Source organism: Coenobita brevimanus, chromosome 80 (genome assembly GCF_032717465.1).
Source record: "Coenobita brevimanus isolate Jiangsu-jjx chromosome 80, ASM3271746v2, whole genome shotgun sequence".
NCBI classification, from domain to species: domain Eukaryota; kingdom Metazoa; phylum Arthropoda; class Malacostraca; order Decapoda; family Coenobitidae; genus Coenobita; species Coenobita brevimanus.
Window position 1 is genome coordinate 1,401,790 of NC_137033.1, and position 19,956 is coordinate 1,421,745.

Here is a 19,956-nt window from a genome sequence, read left to right on the forward strand (position 1 = left end):
CTCGACTTATATTTAAATCAGTATTATAATCCTATGACCATTTGCATTTTTTTTTCTTAAATTCACCAGTCAAAATACCTTCGACACATAAACACAACTCCCATTTTACAGACAACAAGAGTAATGTTAAATTGTTGTGTCACTCGTACCCTAAAGACCCACTCTCCCACAGTAGTGTTGTCTGATGGATGTCCGGGATGGAAATGGCCACCTTTGAAATATGTCTAGCCATCCCAGTTCCATCTCAAATTTCCGGAGGAACACCTTGGACTTCTCTAAGAGTTCTCCTTGGGCCACCCTGTAATTACGCTTGACCACTCCTCAGCCACCCTTTTAAAAACATCCGTAGCTAAGCCCCAACCATCCATACGAAACCAACGGCCTTGACGAAACCACCAGTTACTGCTGCTGGGTCGGTGTGCTTCAAGGTGGCCAAATTACTGAGTGATGGATCATTACTTAAAGCAGCGTGTAAATCCCCAGTGTGATGTCTGTTGCAACGCCCAAACCTCCACTTACTGCCTCGTTAAGGCCTGGGACTGGTATGCCCACATCTGTCTCTGCTTCCAGGAAATTGATTCTTTGTATATTTGCGTAATGTTTGGCGCCGCTTCCTGTGAGAAACTACTTTAACTAACCGATATCAGGCAATGAATAATTATTTTTTTTTTTTTTTTTTTTTTTTTTTTTTTTTTTTGAGGCGAAGATGCACTTGACAGATTGGTGATGACTGGCTGAATGCAACAAGTCCGAATAACATTTACTAACCCCAACTTTACCCTCAGATATTTGTTGTCAATTAATGATGCTAACGAGTAAAGAGAGTATGAAGTAATGTTGCATTCAGCCAATCATCACAAACCTGTCAAGTGCATCTTCGCCTTGATAAAAAAAAATTTAGTAGTCCTTTTCCCTACCATCTGCTACTCCCATAATACTCCATTGTCAATCAAGAAGTGTCCAACCTTCTTTTTCTATACTGTTCGGGGTCTTTCTTCTTCCCTCCAACAACACAGCATCCTTCGTGACATAATCCAGCACCTGGTCATGCTACTTGCTCCTGGTCTACTTCACTTTTCTCCCAAACACCTCTCGTTCAAGCACTTTGTCAGTCTTTCACTCTCATTCCCTTCACAGGGCAAAACCCCTCCGAACTACTGTCACAAGAGGTAACAGATGGGCAGAATGGCTAAAGGCCAGAGTTCCCTGTTGGTCCCTCCTTCACTCTTATAAAACAAAAGAGGTTTCACTATAACAGTACAAGAGAGTTATACTTTTCAAATTATCTTCCCGTCCATAACATATACCGGCTGTATCAGTTCAGCACACTACAGGTTTTCAAAATTCACAGCTTTCCTATGTGCCCAGTTTCAATCCCGCTTCGGCATTTATAGAAAATGAAGAAGCGAGAAGGCATTGACACAGTGATGCAACAAGCAAGAATGCCAACCCCAGAGAAGAATTACCCGCCTCATTATAACTTCAAAGGTCACTCCAGAACTGTTTGTCTTTCTGTCTTTCTGTCTATCGGTCTGTCTTCTCTTCTCTCCTGACGATGTGAGAACGAGAGGAAGAAAGCAGCAGAAAAAAGGGGAAGAAGCGGGAGAAAAATATCAGTGGTAATGACGACGATAAAAGAGTGATGATGATGATGATGATGATGATGATATGATGATCATGATAGAGAAAAGGAGGGAAATAAGAAGAGAAATAAGAACACAAAGATTAGCTTTTCAAAGGCCGGAATTTCCCTTGCTAGATTAAAATCATTTGGCGTTCACCAGAATAATACTCTAAGTGTGCCTAACCCGCTAACGGGGATAGTGGTGAAGGAATGACTGCACTCAACAACACAAGGTCCCTATTCTCCCCTCCCCTCCAACACACACACACACACACACACATTAAACACCCAATCTCCGCCCAAACCCAAGGAACTACACAGGCCAGCACTTAAGTTTTCGTTCCGCCTTTCACTGCATTGAGATGGAGGGCCACGGGAATCTCATAATCGTGTTTCCATCATGGGTTCAGAGTCAGTGCATGGAAAAATAAATCTCAAACTGTGTGTGTGTGTGTGTGTGTGTGTGTGTGTGTGTGTGTGTGTGTGTGTGTGTGTGTGTGTGTGTGTGTGTGTGTGTGTGTGTGTGTGTGTGTGTGTGTGTGTGTGTGTGTGTGTGTGTGTGTTTTCTTTGTGTGTGCGTGTGTCTGTTATTAACACATAGATATATATAAACAGACAGACAGCCAGATAGATGGCTAGACAGATATTCAGAAAGACAGATAGATAATGGCTGTAGACAGAAAAGAAGATGAGAGATAATTAGACAGACAGAATTATAGAGACAGACGGAGATAAATCACCAGTAGAACGCCTTTGTCGGCGAGGTACGAGCGAGGCCATTTTAATCTGAAAGCATTGAAATGTCGCCTTACACCCCGAGGAGGCCTAGTGTATAGTGGTGGCTATCTACCTACCAAATTTCTTGCTTTTACGACGCTGTCTAGCCTGTGGCCCTCTTTTGAAGATTTTCGACATGCTGCACTTGGCGAGTGTCACGTGCCACGTCCACCACCTGGGTGTGATGAAACCTGTCAAAAATATACTTTAAAGAATTGGGTTATCATACGGTGTAAACCACACACTGATCGGCCTTGTGGTTGCTGAGATATAAGCTTCTCAAAAGCGTTATTGTCGGGCCGGGCTGGGCCGCTCACAGAATAGAAAATGCCACTACTTAACGAGACTCGCTAGGGCTTCGCCCAAGCTCGTAAACAGAATAAAAAGGCCTTTTAGTCTAGTAAGGCCAAAGCAATAGAGGTAGAGTAATTAACCTTCTGGTCTTATTTAAAAAAAAATAATAGTAATTTCCCTCTATGGCTGCTCCTATCGAAGCCCAGGGTCGGCCTTGGATAAGCCTGGCTGCCTTTGATACCTGGCCTCTCTCTCCTAGCCTTTCAACTCTCAATTCAGAAACGTATTTTTTACAATTTTATGGAGACCTGCTGTTCTAAAGGGGTTAATGAAGGCTATGTTAACCTCTCCAGTTCCAGAAGACAACACTAGGTTTTAAAACGTCTGGAAGTAGTGGGTTTAGGGTAGACCTCTTGTTGTGAGGGGTTTAATGTAGGCTACATCTAACAGATCCACTTCGAAAAGACATTCCTAGGCTTTAAATCGTCTGTAAGTAATGAGTTTATGGGAGATTTCTTGTTGTGAGGGAGTTAATGCAGGCTATATCTAACCTCATCCTACGGACAAGTCTCTCCTCAGGTTAATGAAATCGTTTTGATGCAGCAAGAAGGGAACGTACTGGACGTGCCCGTAGAAACGGTTGAGTTAATGAGGCTCTTATTTTTGGCACCAGGAGAGGTATTTATAAGGGAACCTGAACATTTTTTACGATAAACAAGGGAGGAGGACGTGTTTGTAAAGAATCATTACCATTTTTTAAGGTACACAGAGGAGGAAGTCGTATTTATGTAGGACTGTAACCACTTTAACGACAAGCAAGTAATAGGTCGTCGTTATAAAGGATCCTAACCTTATTTTATTATTATTATTATAAACATGTGAGGAGCTGTATTTATGATTCTAGCCAATTTGTACATTAAACAGCTGAAAGGCCGTAATTATTAAGATTCTAACCAATTTTTGAGATAAATCTTCATAACCGTGAGATGTTGGAAACTGTGAACCGGTAACTTTCCACTTAAACGTTCACTGTAATTTAGTTGTGAAGTGTTTGGGAACGTGAGACTGAGAAGAAAAATATAAACAAGGACTCCAATACACGATTTAACTTCTTCACCACAAATAAACCATTTATAACTTTCAAGTACGCCATTTATTATTTACTTCTTGCTATCTCCAGACACTTGTATTAAACTTGTCAGACTTCCCCGGGCACTGAAGGGGTTAAGAAAGGTTACATCTACCTCCCCCAGCTTGAAATAGTCGCTTGTGAAACTACGAGGAATAAAATACGCAATAGGTCATCAGTGTGAGGAATATTTTCTTCGGTTCGGTGCTTTTTTTTATTTCCTGCCACGACCAGACACTTGCACTGAAGGGGTTAATGAAGGCTACATCTAACTCCCCAGCTAAACAAATCTCCCTTATGCTGAATAAATGCTTGTAAAGATGCAATAATAAAATACGGAATACGTCATACGTTATAGGGGTGAAGTGGAAACGGCACCAGTTCTTAAAAAGACACGATATCAAGAACCAAGTATAAAAAAAATACATACGTTACCGTAGCATAAGAATAAAAGTAGCCATGGGAGTGCAAAAATAAGAAATAAACCATCGGAGTGCAAGAATAACATATTCTATCGTTTATGAAGGCTCCAGCATGCTTGCATGAGTCGGCCTTGGTCACCTATTGGTGGCTGTCCGCGATGCTTGATCTCTGGCAGCCTCCTTATTCAGTCTCTTATCCCTGAGGTCACACTCTATGACCTCGTCTCAGGTCTTTTTCGGTCTGCCACCCGCAACCCCACACTCGACGTTCACACTCCTCACTTTCCTCACACAGTTGTCTTCCTCCATCCTCTCCACATGCCCAATACGTCATAAAAAATGCAAAAAAAAAATAAGCCATCATTGTGTGAGGAAACAAATATGTCTGCGGAAGGAAAGTTGCTCGAGAAATACGGCACCAGCTGTAGGGATGACGCGTGCAGCTGGATCCAACAGGAACGTCGCATGACACGCTCGTATTGTGGGTGGTTTCCGAGGCCTCGTAACGCAATATCCTATGTGATTTACGCTGCATGTTACCTAAACTTTCTTTTGTACAGCACATTTTCCAGACACCTTATCAGATTGATATGTGAAATTTGGGGGTGACTTTTTCAACCTGGTGTGGTTAGATATTGGCTTCATTTAGCCTCCTTAAGCGAGGTGAATTGCTTAGTAATCTTAAAAAGTAAACAGAAAATACGCTATCGGACGGAAGGGTTACAAAAAACTTCATCATTCTGATGGGACTTGGCACAAACCACTTCACACCGAAAGGTCTTCCCTATGCTGAGTAAAATCATTTGATGGATAACAGAATAAAATAATATGCACTGAAGAGATTAAGCTTTTCTTTATTATTTACTCTGCACCCCAAGTTTTAACAACTACATCAATTAGCGATCATAATAATTTACCAAACACACATTACGTTAGTCTAGTATAATTGGACTTTTTCTCAGCATAGCTTGTTGGATGACTTCCTAATATTACTTACTGGTATTTTTTTTTAAAGCTTAAACCCACCAATCCGCAATTTTTTCTTTCTCTCTTATTTTAGGCTGCTGCCAGACTACTAAATTCAACTAAGAACATTCCCGTAGCAGTGAAGGGATTAATGAAGGCTAAATCTAAGTCTAGTCTGAAAGCGTTCTCCTGAACTAACTGAAATCGTCTGGTGGTAACAATAAATTACAAAAGCCGGTAGGCGACGATGGCCAGCTCCAAGTGGGCCGTTGCGGTTCAGCCTACACACAAAGGAGGACACTTATCCTGTCTCTTTCCCCACTTTTTTTTTTTTAAATACAACGATCACATTAGTTAATCACCTCAAAATACCCGTCAAGTCATAAGTGCCAATATAATAATCTGCTTAGGCTTCACCTTTACCAAGAGTGGAATTTACGTAACCGTGACGCAATGAGGCCTTTTTTGCCGGTCATCTTGACCGGCTGTTCCCGTCTGTGGCCATAAGCGCAGAGGACATTGGTCAAGGGTAAGTTGTGGTGGTGTAGGTGCAATCACTCCCCCAACACCACTAGTTGCCTTGCCCGCTCTCACTCGTGATCAATCCTTCCTTCTGACACCTGCCCAATAACCTGACCCTCGTGGCCCGATAGCAACTGATAACACCTGGCCAGCTTAACACCATCCTCATTTACCTTTAGAAAGAATAAGTTTCGTTAACACCGAAAGTGTATGTGAGTGAAGTGGAGGAGGGGAGAGCAAGGGGGAGACTGAGGATGAGATGGATGGATGGAGATATATATATGAGAGAGGGGTGTATGAGCTTGGGGGGGGGGGGAGGCAGGGGAATGGCAGTGGACAGGGCGACATGGAGGCGATTTGTTTGTGACCACTTCGCACGGGGATTCAGGCGTCTGGTTATAGGTAAACAGAGAAGGATTATACGTGAAAAACGATCCCAGTGAATAATGTGTTGTGTCATAAATTATCAAGTACTAACACTCATGAGCTTATCCCTTTCTAAAGTATCGTGATATAACCTTACCTTCTCAAGTCAACACGAAACCTAGCAGCCACCATCCAGGGAAAATATTATTGGGTTAATAATATGCGTTTGTGAGGTGTAATCCATCACATCATGAAGGAACTAATGCATGTGGACACTCGCCTCGCTCACGGCTTACAGGATTAATTGATCCCAAAACCTATCTTTCATTAACGTCTGCACTGATTACTCACAACTCGTCGAAGGTCCATCTGATCCTTCTTACTTAAAAGGGGATTATGGGACAACAGTCTGGTGGCCCTGAGTACAAAAGACTGAGTGTAGAGGAAGAGGAAGGAATAATATAAAGAAAAGGAAAGGGAAATTAAAAGAAGAAACGATTGGATAAAAGAACACAATTAAATCCTCGCCACCAAATCCTTCGTGAACAGACAAGAATGGGACCCGTGCTCGTACTTTCAGCCTGAGTCTATGGGGTCACTTGAATACCTGGCCACCTCTTGACCCCATGATACAAAAGCACAAGAGACAGTTGATTCAGGGAGACGATCTTACTATCACCTGACATTGTGATGGTGATGGTATTTGGTTATCAGCCTCTCTCTCTCTCTCTCTCTCTCTCTCTCTCTCTCTCTCTCTCTCTCTGTGGTAGTCTGTCCATGATGCACTATTCATTTCTTAACCTTTGTGATTACAAGGTATACATATTTTATTCAGGTAATATAAACTCCAGAGAAGTAATCCACCTCAGACAGGATGAAGCGCAGTTGTTTTTAAGCAAGATAGAAAGAACCAATGGCCAGAAGTCCGCAAGATTGTTCCCTCCAAGAAAAAAAAAAAAAAAAAAAAGTCAAATTCAAGATCAGTTCATTTCGACATGCTTGGACAAACTGCGTTTAAAAGACTGGAGGTCATAGGCAGCTGGAAATACAGAGGAAAACAGTATCAGAGTTGACCTGTTGCATAAACGTAAGACTGGGAGTAACGGTTAACTCTTGCATTATAGAGCTGGACAGAAAAGGGATTAGAGTTTGCTGCCTGGCGGGTGCCACACGTAATGGTGGATGGATACAAGCAGACAGTTCAGAGGAGCAGTGACCAGTGAAACAGCGACAGAAAAGAGATAAAGATGCAACTGTACCGCTAAGAGACAGAGGTTGAAGGAAGCCAGTAAGAGGAGGAAAGTTAATGAGACGACACGCCTTTGACTCCATCTTGCTGAAAAAAGCTGTAAGTGAGAAGCCTCCTCACAGAAGAGATGTACTCCACACAGGGGCGAATATAACCCGTGTATAAAACCAACAGCTGTGCAGAAGTAATGCCAGCGCGGAATCGGCTTTGTGCACCTGATCTCTTGGAAACAGATTTTACAAGAGAGGTAGTACCGTAAGTGTGCCTGCGAGGTGAGGTTAAGCCAGGATTCCGGGGGCTTAGATGGTGAGTGAATGAAAGTGTGGCCCATTTAACTGGGAGATACTGGTTAGTTCTCTCTCTCTCTCTCTCTCTCTCTTTTTTTTTTTTTTTTTTTTTTTTTACTCTCTCCCTCGACCAAACCCCAACCCATGTTTAACTGGGAAAAAAAAGATTGGATATGATGATGATCGATAACGATTGACGTCGACAACAACTACGACGACGACGATGATGATGAAGATGAGATTGGATAGATGATGATGATGATGATGATGGTGGTCGTGGATAACTGTATTCTAGTTGTTTCAAGATAAGTTTACTGTGAAGAGGGAGCACCTAGTAACTAGGGGCTCTCTGTTTTCACTTATCATTCAATTATCTTTCACTTATCATTCAAGCCGTCTAAAGCTTGACCTTAGCTCTCGCGGTAGCTGGAAATGGGGTGGAGGCTTATTTATGATGTACAAACACTATAAAGTAGAAATTCTTCAGTACTGGTTATGGCGACATCAATACTACTTGTTTTGTGATCCATCCGTCACATCCGGAAACTCCCCAACACAGTCAGGGTGGACGGAATATGGCACCTGGTATACACGAAGCAGACAGTTGATAAAACGGCTAGATGTTTGGTCCATCAGAAGAGACAAATGCATAGAAAAGGAAATATATTATAATTCTTTCAAGGTCACATTGTGAACTTCATTATGCAGTGCCTTTTTTAAACGTGAATTTATTATATCCATAAATACATTTGTTTTTCTTCTAGGTTTCTGCACGGGAAGCTTAATTACGAAGAAAATATAATATATCATAGACTGTTACAAGAATTCTCGGTAAATGCACCAACTTTAATATGTAAAAATAACCAGCTTTCACATTGAGCACTGACTCAAGTATTATTGTCTCCATATCGTTTTTCCCTCACAGAAATGTTAGTTACGCTCACCAAAAAATCACCATTGTATTATTCTTCTCCATGCACACCAATTGCCTCTATGTCAAGGTCTGGTTTTCTTACTCCACTCTATCATTTTCAAGATAGTCTAAGACTTATACAATTGGTCTGTCCTCGAAAGTGTGATTTTTCTTAGACTGGAACAAGGGAGTGTGACGCAGGATGATGGTTTATGATACAGCACGGTGTTCTCAAAAGAAATATGGGCTTTCTTTTACAATGTTTTTCTTTTTCCCTTCGGCGTCCTTCCTTTGCCACACCCAGTCTCAAGTTTTCTTCCCTATTGCTCCCTCTCTGTTTTGTATCTCCCACTTTCCCTTCTCCCTTCCTCCAAGTGAGTCTGACTCCTTGTATTCCTCCTTACCTTCCTGTCTCATCTCTCCTTCACTCCCTCATCTCTGGTACCTGCATCTTTCTCCCTAATATGGTACCTCCCTCCCTCTCACCACTTCCCTCCTCCCTGACCTCTCTCTTCCTCTCTTATCCTTTCCTTGACGGACTGTTTGCCCATTCCCTAAGTCTCTCTCTCTCTCTCTCTCTCTCGTCAGTTTCCTAAATTCCTTTCCTTACACCAAAAGTATCGCTAAAACACACACACACACACACACACACACACACACAGTCATTGGGATCACCTCCTCTATAATGTGACTCAGGCTTTTGCTAACGGTATGTATTTGAGTATGGCAGTGGTACTATTGAGTCAAGAACAGTGTATACTGGAGGGCGCCAGTGTATACAGTAAAGGGCGTCCCATGCAATGTCTGCCGAACTGAAGGATGCTATGGAGCTACAATTACTGATAACCTTACCGGTGAATTAGGTGGGGTCTGTTTTCACCCGTAAGCTTATCAGTAACTCTAGCTCAGTTATTACTGAAATTGATCTCATACTAATAAACCATTTTTTTTACTCAATTAACCCTAAATCACCTCCTACAGTATGACAGAAATCTCCTGTGACATTTTGTATAAATCCCTATCATACCGCTCTGCCCTAGCCCTTTGCACATACTGAGAAAAAGCTCCTGCTGAGTGCCCAATCACCCCTCTTCTTGCCTCATGTGAGATTCTGCCTTGGGGGGAAAAATGCTAATATGGTGATGCTTTATGCAAGCAATTATATTATGAGCGAAAAACGGCTTTCGATGGCCTGCTTATCATAATAGCATCAACAACCCCTACGAAGGTAATACTGCTTTATGTTTCTTTACCCAGACACTCCTAGCACACAACAACTTGCACACACCCTTCAACAAAGTGCCTGATTAATGGAAGACGAAGCACGGTACTAGATAATCATGATGCTGTGTTTAATCTACCAATCTATCATTCTGTCTACTGGTGCTCGTTTACTTGTCGTACACCGCATCCAGTGAGAAGTGACCCTGTTACAGCAGTATCTCAACGTATTAATTTTCTTTTCCTCAGTAACAATCCTACCTCAAACAGGACACCATCCTTCCCTTATACACTACCTAGCCATAACGCTGCAATTAATTTTTGGCCAAATTCTCCTTATCCAAACTTGGGACTGGGAAGGAGGGTAGGATCCAGAAACATCAGCAAGGGACCACAAAAGCAGGAGGAATATCAACAGAGTATGCAGTAAAATAGGCCATCCATCCATATATTCATTATTAAACATAGCAGTAAATAAGTAACAGGTGTGTAAGAAAAGGATAATGAAGCCTAATTAAGTTTATTTAGGGCAGAACACTGATGAATTCTTAGATCTGTAGTTCGGTAGAGCGGGAAGGCAAGAGCGTCCATCTATATGAACTTTCACTATCTCGCCAATTAAATCTTGTACGTAGTTTGTCTTTCACCTCGTCTTTATGACATGTCTGTCTCTGTACTATCTGACGCCCCATCTTGTGGTGACTATGATCAACAAACAACTAAATAAATAAAGACAATAAATAAATAAATAAAAAAGACCCCCTTTCCCATGACCCTTGATCTATCTTATTCTCAGTCTCCTTCTCCTTCCATACAATCAGCAAAAGAAGTAGCGTTACTCAGGAATTCCATGGATTGGCAATAAGCGACATTTCTGAAGTAATTCTACGTAAACAAGTATTTTTGAGTATAGGGCGGATTTTTGTGTGCGCCATTCATAAGGACTGCTGGAATAAAAATACACAACTGAATTAGTGAAGCTTCCATTTAAGTGTTTCATCCGGTGTTACATTGTTTCTGGATAGGCTGTGAAAGTAGTGATACTCGCTTTGCTGACTGAATTTTTGTGAGTATGGCGAACCTATAGGAGTCCACAAAAGGCAAAGTATAATCAACGTGCAGATCCCGCTGCCTTCCACAGCATCCACCAGCAGGTCATAAAAACACCCCAGCTACTGCCACCACACCAGTCCTGAGTAGGACAGCCTTATCACATAGTAAGTTTGAACGATGTGATGCTCTGTTCAAGCTGGAAGATGTGAAGTTTGGGGGGGACAACTAATGCACGTAACTGGATTGTTGGGTATAAGGGAACAACTTGATGACTCTATAATCAAGTAAGACACAATAAAAGCGGAAAAATGCCGGCAGTGTGGTGTTTGTGCCGCGACCCCTTTCTTTCATTAATTATCACACAACCCACAAAGAAAGGGAAATAAATTCCTAGGAAACTATATGACGGTGTTTCAATAATGTTAGTGTTCACTCTCATCTTAAATGCCAGGACCAACTTTCCTAGCCCCGGGCTCCTACGCTCCTCATGGGGCAACGTAGGATTGGATGATGGATGGATAGATGGATGGATTTAAAATAATTTTTAAGCTCATCTTTCTTTAAGAAATATCGTAACTGTCACTTCCCTCGAAAACAATAATTTCTGCCAAAAATACTCATATAAATAAACAAAAACAAAACTGTATGCCAGACACACACACAAATACATAGACATAAATTCCAAAGCATACACTCCTCCCTCCTCCACGCATCCCACCTCTCCTACACGCATCTCGATCGAAAAAAGGAAAATATCAATTGATACTGTTCCAAGTCCCAGCGAGAAGCACATCAAGCAACACAGAGCGACCTGCCTTCCTCTCCAAAACTGTACCACGAAAAAAATTAGCACCACCTCCACCATCCCCTACCTCCAAATCCTCCTCCTTTCCTTCAAATCTTCCTCAAACCCAGAGTGTGGTTTGGTCACGATCCTGAGTAGGTTTAGTGACGTCACTGTCAACATATGGGTCGCCCCGGGTCATAAAGATACCTCTGGCCTCACGTCCAGCTTTTTGAGTGATTTTTTTTTTTATCTTCGTGTGTGTGTGTGTGTGTGTGTGTGTGTGTGTGTGTGTGTGTGTGTGTGTGTGTGTGTGTGTGTGTGTGTGTGTGTGTGTGTGTGTGAAATGAAGGGCAAGAGATTGATTTAAAAGTGTAGGTGTAGGCAGTAATTGCATTCAAATAAAGAATGCTGAGTGTTGACAGGTTTGTATATAAATTACTGAACACAGAATAATGGGAATAAACCAGTGACACATCTGCGTCAACATTCAAGCGTAACAAGAACAAGAACATATAGTAAGAGGCCACCATTGACACTCGTCATCCCGCCCAGGTGAAATATGTGGCAGAAATTGTAAGCTGAACATTACTCATACCGTCAACACCCACCCTGGCTGCTAGCCTCTGATATACATCCCTCGCAAATCACTCACACGAAAACCACACCCAGAGAATAAGAATATACAGGAGTGATCTAAGTGTTCCTATGAATACTTGGGTGGTTCCACGTGGCGGTCACTGGCAATCAAGCCTTCTTCATCCATCCCTGATACATAGGCAGGGGCTTGAACTCGTCCCAGATACAATGAGTTTTATTTCGTCTTGTCGGTGTCGAAGGAGGCGGCGTACTCCTTCAGCCGTGCACTTAAGAGAGAGAAAGGGGTTCCTTTTGGCTCCTTGAATAAAGTGTGATAAGACAGAGGCGGTGGGAGGTTATCTGGCTTTGTGGGATCTGTCAATGCTGTTGCATCACACCCGCATCTTTTCACAGGAGGAAGTCATCCTAACCAGTGTGATAAAGTGTATTATGGCGTGATAAAGACAGAGGCTGGAGGAGGTGGTCAGGCTGTCTGGCTCCTGTCGATTCTGTTACACTACAACCTCACTTCATCACAGGAGGACAGTCACCCAAACCAGAATTCAAACAGGGTGGCAGTCACAGAAAACAACCAAGCCACTTTATCAACTTATCGACTACGTAATGAAGCCAAAGTATGTTCAGTGACCCCTTCACCATATCCCATCTCAATGTCCGACCGTAATCTCGTTCTGTTTGAATTATTTGGTATCATAAGGTTCACACTACCAATTTGGTTACGTATATCCCCCTCTCTCTCTCTGGGAAAGAGAGGGAAGAGTGGCGACCCATGATCTGACCCGACCTGACCTGACCATATATGCCGTACCAGGTGGAGCCGTCGCCTTCACCAAGATTTGTCTAGTCTCTCGGGACATGAATTAACGATAAATACGGTACATGGGCGTCTTTACATATGTTTATATATGTATCCAAGTACTGATAGAGACATGCTGGAGTTTGTGTTATGTGCCAATGCCTGGTGTACAGATTTTTACTTACACAGCAATTAAGTACACAGTTCAAATTTCCTTCTTTCCTTATAAACAAAAAATAATAACCAATAAAAAATGCATGCAATATGTTAAGATTTGCCTGACATGAGGCTGTATGCTCAGCCTTTTCATTTCCATTATATTCTACATTCTGCCGATGCTATGAAATGTCCTTCGGGCTTTTTACACCCTGCATGGTGCTACGTGGACGTGGTTACTGGGTGCGGTGAGGTGCGGGACCAGACATGCCCACCAGCGAACTAAAGCCCAGTTTCTCTTTGGGTATGGAAGCTCCTTAACATATCTTCCTTGACGATTTATTTTTAGAGAAGAGTGGCTGGTATGCTTTTGTACGTTGTTTATGCAGAGTCTGGAGATGGTGGAAGGATTTGCTTAACACAGAAGAGGAATGTGTAATAAAACAAAATAAATCGCCGAAGAAATGTTAGGGAGAGTCCTCTACCATTTGTTTATGCCTTTTTCGTAACTCTCACAACTACTCAATACCCTATCACAAAAATAGATATAATAATATCAGAAATTCTACAAAACTAAACAATTCTCGATTATTTTCCACTTGCCACAGATACCTGTTTATGTAAAAGACTTGGGCCCGTATTCTCGTGGGTTGAGGATGCTCCCTAACATCTTTCCCTATGCAATTTATTTTGTTTATTACTCAATAATCTCCTCCTGTTACATATATCCTTCCTATATTGTCATACTCTGCATAAATACCGTACAAAGGGATATTAACCAGCCATAATAAAAAGTAAATCGACAGGGAAGAGGTGCTAGAGAGCTTCCTTACCCGAGGAGAATACGAGTCGGGGCTTAAATGTTTTATGAACGTGATCCCAGGAGTCGTATTAACAAAACTCCCTTAAGATTAAGTGGTCTATAAATTCCTCTGCTTATATTTTTCCTTCACTTATATCACCACCAAACACTTATCCAAACTAGAACACATACTCGTAAATGCCTGAAAATACGAAGAAAGGAAGATTACTCGATATCATCTTTCACTGCTAGCAAGACTCGTTTACCGTAAAAAAATAAATGGTTATGGTCTTTTATAAATACAATCCAGGGACCTTCCTAGACAAACCGGTATTTTTGCCATATATGGTCATCGCTCGCCACTTGCCCCCGGATGACCAGGTCTGTTGGGGAGGTGGAGAGAAGGGAGGTACGTACGTGAGGGGAGAGATGATGCAGGAATCAGCAGGATACTAGGGAGGAGGAAAGAAAGGAGAAGGAAAAAACAAGGGAGGAGGAGGAAAATAAAGGATAGGAGGAAAAAGAGGGGAGGAAGAAAGAAAAAGGAGGAAAGAGAGAGGAGGCGAAAGACTGCAATGATGTAGTTGATGGGGAAGTGAGGGTGGAAGGACTGGAAGTTTAGGTGAAGATGTAAGTAAGCTGCATAGATGGGCTGGTGGGGAGTTGACACTATGTGTAGAAGAGGGTGATGTAGAATGGTGGATATATGGTGGGTAGCTGGATGGCTCGGAGGGACGGGTGTGGAGTATAGAAGTTGATGGTCGGGGGAGGGGGCTATATGGGGTGGAGGGGGGCTCTGAGAGAAGCTCAAAACATGAGATACAGAAGGATGGAGGAACGGGGTGTATGATGAGAGTTGGCAAAGATATACATGCTTGATTAGTAAGTTTAGGGTTTAAGGGGAAGAGAAGAGGACGATGATATAAAGGAAGAGAAGTTAATAAAATGTGTGGAGGAGGTTTAAAAGATCCATGGAAAATGAAAATGAGAAAGACAGTTCAATGAATGAACGGAACGATAAACAAAGAGAGAGAGAGAGAGAGAGAGAGAAAGAGAGAGAGAGAGAAGTTAATGTGTGGATGAGGTTTCATAGATCCAAGAAAAAGGAGAATGAGAGAGACAGTCTAATCAATGAACGGAACGATAAACAGAAAACAAAATGGCCAAGAGTATAATACCAACAGGACTAACAAGCCAACTCAGACTTATAACTGGAGTGGAAAAAGTAGGCTACGCAAAAAGACGAAACATACAAAATCCAAGCTTCAGGGAAGATGTTATTCTCCTAACGATATTTTTTTCGGCTTGATAGTATCCATAAATTGTGTTACTCTCTGCAGGTACAGTAGCTAGGTCATGGACGAATGTGCATGGGAGTGAGGTGAGAGAGATAAAATGAGTAAAGTGTATGGGTTGGTGAGAGGATAGCAAAGAATGAGGATGATGTGAAGAGGTACGAGTGGGATAAGAGGGTGGTCAAGTGCAAGGGGTTAGATGGGAGGCTGGAGTAGGGTGTGAATGGGTGAAGTGTGGCCTGGTTGTCAGCCACACTCCTACCTACTCTTACCCATGACTCGCTAGCGGTCACACACATCCTCCACAAACAGCAGCTGCACATTATACCAGAAGTCCTGAACATTAAATATCAGAGTCAGAAACGAAGGAGGGGAACAACCAAAACGTAATATAAACCTGAATGCATGTTTGATGGAACAGGGTACTGAATGAGGAGGAAAATTAAGTAGTGAAAGACAAAGGATTCGATATATAAAGGCTTGTTTAACGGTTGGAAACTAGATTAAAGTAATCGACAGTGTGTGTGTGTGTGTGTGTGTGTGTGTGTGTGTGTGTGTGTGTGTGTGTGTGTGTGTGTGTGTGTGTGTGTGTGAGAGAGAGAGAGAGAGAGAGAGAGGAACATGCATAATGAATAACAAAAATGTAAGAAAGTTACGAAGTATCAACAAACAATGGCTTGGTAAGCAAAATGAAAGAAGGAAAAAAAAAAAAAGTCCAGCTGATGAACGGTAAAATGAGAAGATTCAGGAAGGAGGAGAAGCAGGAGAAAGGAGAATGGGCTGAGAAACTAATGATTGTTTGATGTTTTAATGAAAGGGGATGTGAGAGTTAACTACAGAGGTATCGACAGGAGAAGAAAGAATGATGGATGGAGACCTGACTGTGGACCTTGATGAGAGAGACATCACGGGCTGGTGGTGGGTGTGGTGTCTCCTGTCATCTTCCTTCACCAACATCCGTCAACTTCCACCAGTGTGTTGATTCCTGTCCACACCCAATCTCGGCCAATCACCACCCACAATCACACTCCAGTAGCCTACCTGTCTACTACCCAAGTCCCTCCCAACAAAACCAACACTCCAGCCATCACCCACACCCACACCCTCACCCCTACACCTACACAATACCCAAGTTTTTCCCAACACAACCATCATTCCAGCCATCATTCACATCTTCACTCCTCTACCTACACAATACCCAAGATTTTCCTCACACAACCATCATCCCAGCCATCATTCACACCCTCACTCCTCTACCTACACCAAAGTCTGTCCCAGTACAACCAACATTCCAGCCAACACCTCCAGCTGAAAAGCCCATTTTTTAATCATGTAAAACATAATTAGCGAAAAAAAGGTTGGGAGTCTGCTACTGTCCCTTTCATAGCTATTTATCTATCTACAGTCTGTCGCCCTAATCCCGGAAGGGGTGGTCACAAACGAATTGCCTTCACGTAATTTTGTCTTCTGCCACCTGTCTGCCCTCTCCCCAACTCAAAGCTCACTCCCTCTCACTCATATACTTCTTCACCCAACCCCTCCAACTCATCGTCAACTCATCGTCAGTCTCCTCCTTCCCCCTCCCCCTCCACCTCTCTCACATACACACTCTCCTGGTCAATCTCCCATTCTCCGTTCTCTCCCTATGGTCAAACCATCTCAAGGTAGACTACTTCTAATGCTTTTCAGCACATCCACATCAACACCACAAAGCTCCTTCACTTCCTCATTTGTCTGTCTATCTCCCCACAAAACTCCACATGTCCCTCTCAAATAACTCATTTCCATTCCTCCCACTCCTGATTTTTGCCTTTCTAACATGATCCAAGCTTGACTTCCATTTGTTTGAGTGGGGATCACAATAAAGTCGTGCAACGGTTTTTACTTCCGTGCTCACTTTCATAATTTTTTTTCATTGTTATCTGTGAACCTACAACCATTCATATGTGCTGTATCCTCATACGAACTTCGTCATTTAAACGTCCGTCCTGTATCATCACACTGGCTGAATATTTTGAAGGAACTCACATAGCCTAATCTATTTCCTGACCATTCAGTAATCAAACACGATAAATACACACTTTTATAGACGCGTTTATATTTCGTTACTTGTACATACTTCCAAATTCATTCCCCAATCCTTGCAACTCCCATTCATTTTCAAACAAGAAAGTAATATCGTTAGTAAACAACAGTACAAACAATTTCCAAACACTATCCTCTCTAGACAACGACACTCCAACATTCAATTCCCTACACTGTATTTCTTTTATTACACAAGGACATTTAATGCTTGCCTTAATATTGCTAAAAGTTCGCAGGGGTGTCTCTCCACCACCATAAAACCCTGGCCTCATAAACACACCATTATTATCACTCTTTATTTTCACCATTTTCACAGGTCTGTTCCCCCATCACAGTCGTACTCCTGCCCCCATCTCCAGTTTTCACTGTTTTCACACATCAATTCACCATCCCTCTCCACCATTTCATGCAATAATTACACACACACACACACACACACACACACACACACACACACACACACACACACACACACACACACACACGTCAAGCTCGGACTTAAACGAGCGCACTAAACCCAATTTGTGACAGTGAATGTGCCTCTCCCTCAACGCTAATAATAGCTCTCACCCGGCTTACCCCTCTTATTCCGTATCTAAATCATTTTCGTTGGTGAGGATCATTTCTTGAACTCCCACTTTTATCTTATCTCTTATCAGCATCTCCCTCCAGTCCACTCAACCATTACCAAGGTTTCACTCATATATTCAACAGCAAATAACTTCCCAGTCAGTCGTCCACGAGGAGGTACTGTGAGGGTGACCTGTGCACAGACCACCACCCACACCACACCCTTTCCGGCCCCTGACACTTGAGTTGCATCCAGTATCATCAAAACAGTACTGGTGCTGTAAAGGAACCACCCATCTCGTGCAATTCTCTGCCTTCACCCACACCACATTTTCCTTTCCGATCACTGGCACCCGACGGTGACCAGTATGCAGCACAATAGCACTGGTGCTGCAGGGGAACCTCCCACCTCACACAATGCGCTGGGCTCCTCATCCTTTTAGCGACCATAATAGACGTTTTATTCTCTCCAAGCTAGCATCATGGTGGATGAAACTGTAACTCTAATAGACAAACTGGTGGCTCTGATAATCCCGCCAGCACAAAGGGATCTCAGAGCTGTAAATGCGGTTGGCTTGGCTACGACACCAATCTGGTTTCTCCTGTGTCAGGATGATGGCACTAAATGTCACCATCTGTTGCACTTATCGACGGCACGTCAAAATAATGCAATGATAAGGGGGAACAGACTCTGCTGGTCTTGCTGTCCACAGCCCTGAAACTGACTTAACCTTCAAAAAAGACTCTGCTATTATCGCCTTAATGTACCGTATATACTCAGGCCAAGATCAGTATAAAAATCTGTTGTTTGGTAGCTTATGAGACTCCGCATTGATAATTTGGAAGTAGTAAATACCTAGTGACAGCTTCATTGTGGCCAGTAAAAATTACTGTCCTGTGTTATAGTCTGTATCTCCTTTATTGCGACATCGTTAGTCACTCCATCACGTTAACTGTGGTTTGTAATTCATGCTGAAATAATTAACCATTAAGTAATGGACGGTACAAGAACCCACTCCACTGTGTCTACTGACGGTGACTCTCAGTCCTATGATGCTCTCTTGCTTTTATAAAGTCACTGTATATGCTGAGGGTAGCAGCTACCAGCGGGCAGGCGAGTAGTCAATGCCGAAGAAAAGCACATCACACTAATGCTGTTTTTGACGCTACACACTCCTGTACCCAAGTGACACCTTTATGGACATCTGATCTAATGGTTTACTCTTCACCATCACATTTGTCATTGTCAGAAGCCCTTTGATAACACCTGTGTGTTCTGTGGTCAAAAAAGCACCATATCTTACATCGTCTGTTTTTGCTCTCCTTTACTGCTGAAGTTAAAAAGTATGGGAAAATGAATACAAAGGAAGAAGAAGAAAGTTGATGAGAGAAGTAGATAAAAGGGACGCAAAGAGATGTGTGAGGCTGGATGAATTATCATCTACTCAACATCAGTAGCGAAGTTATTTGGATGGAGTGAGAGTAAGTAGGCGGCGCCCACTTATGCACCCAGAATCGCTTTCACCCCAGAGAATATTTACTGGTGACAAAACTGATACCTACATAGAGAAGCAAACAATATGTGGGACATTAAGATAAAGTAATCTGATGAAGAGCAGACTACGAACGGATCAAGTTTGCGGAATTTTCAAAGGTCATGAAGACAATTAATACACATTTTGCAACAGACCCGTCGAATTACACAACAGGTCATTGCTATAAAACTACTGGCAAGTGTGTCCAGTTAAATAAAACAATGCATTTCCTCTTAAAAACTATGATACTGCCTTGCAATGTGGCAAACTTTGACAGTAGTAACACTTTAAAGTCACTTAGTCGAGTAACTAACTTTAATAGTTAAGTGAACATTTTTTTGACTAACCTACTATACTTCACTACCGATATTCATCTTAACAACATCCTTCCTTCTCTCCCTCTTCCTGCCTACTCCACCTGTCACCCTCATCCCCCCCTCTCCCCACCTACCTACATCTCTCTGCCTCACCCGCCCCCTCTCCACTCTGCCAACCCCGCGGCCAGGGCGG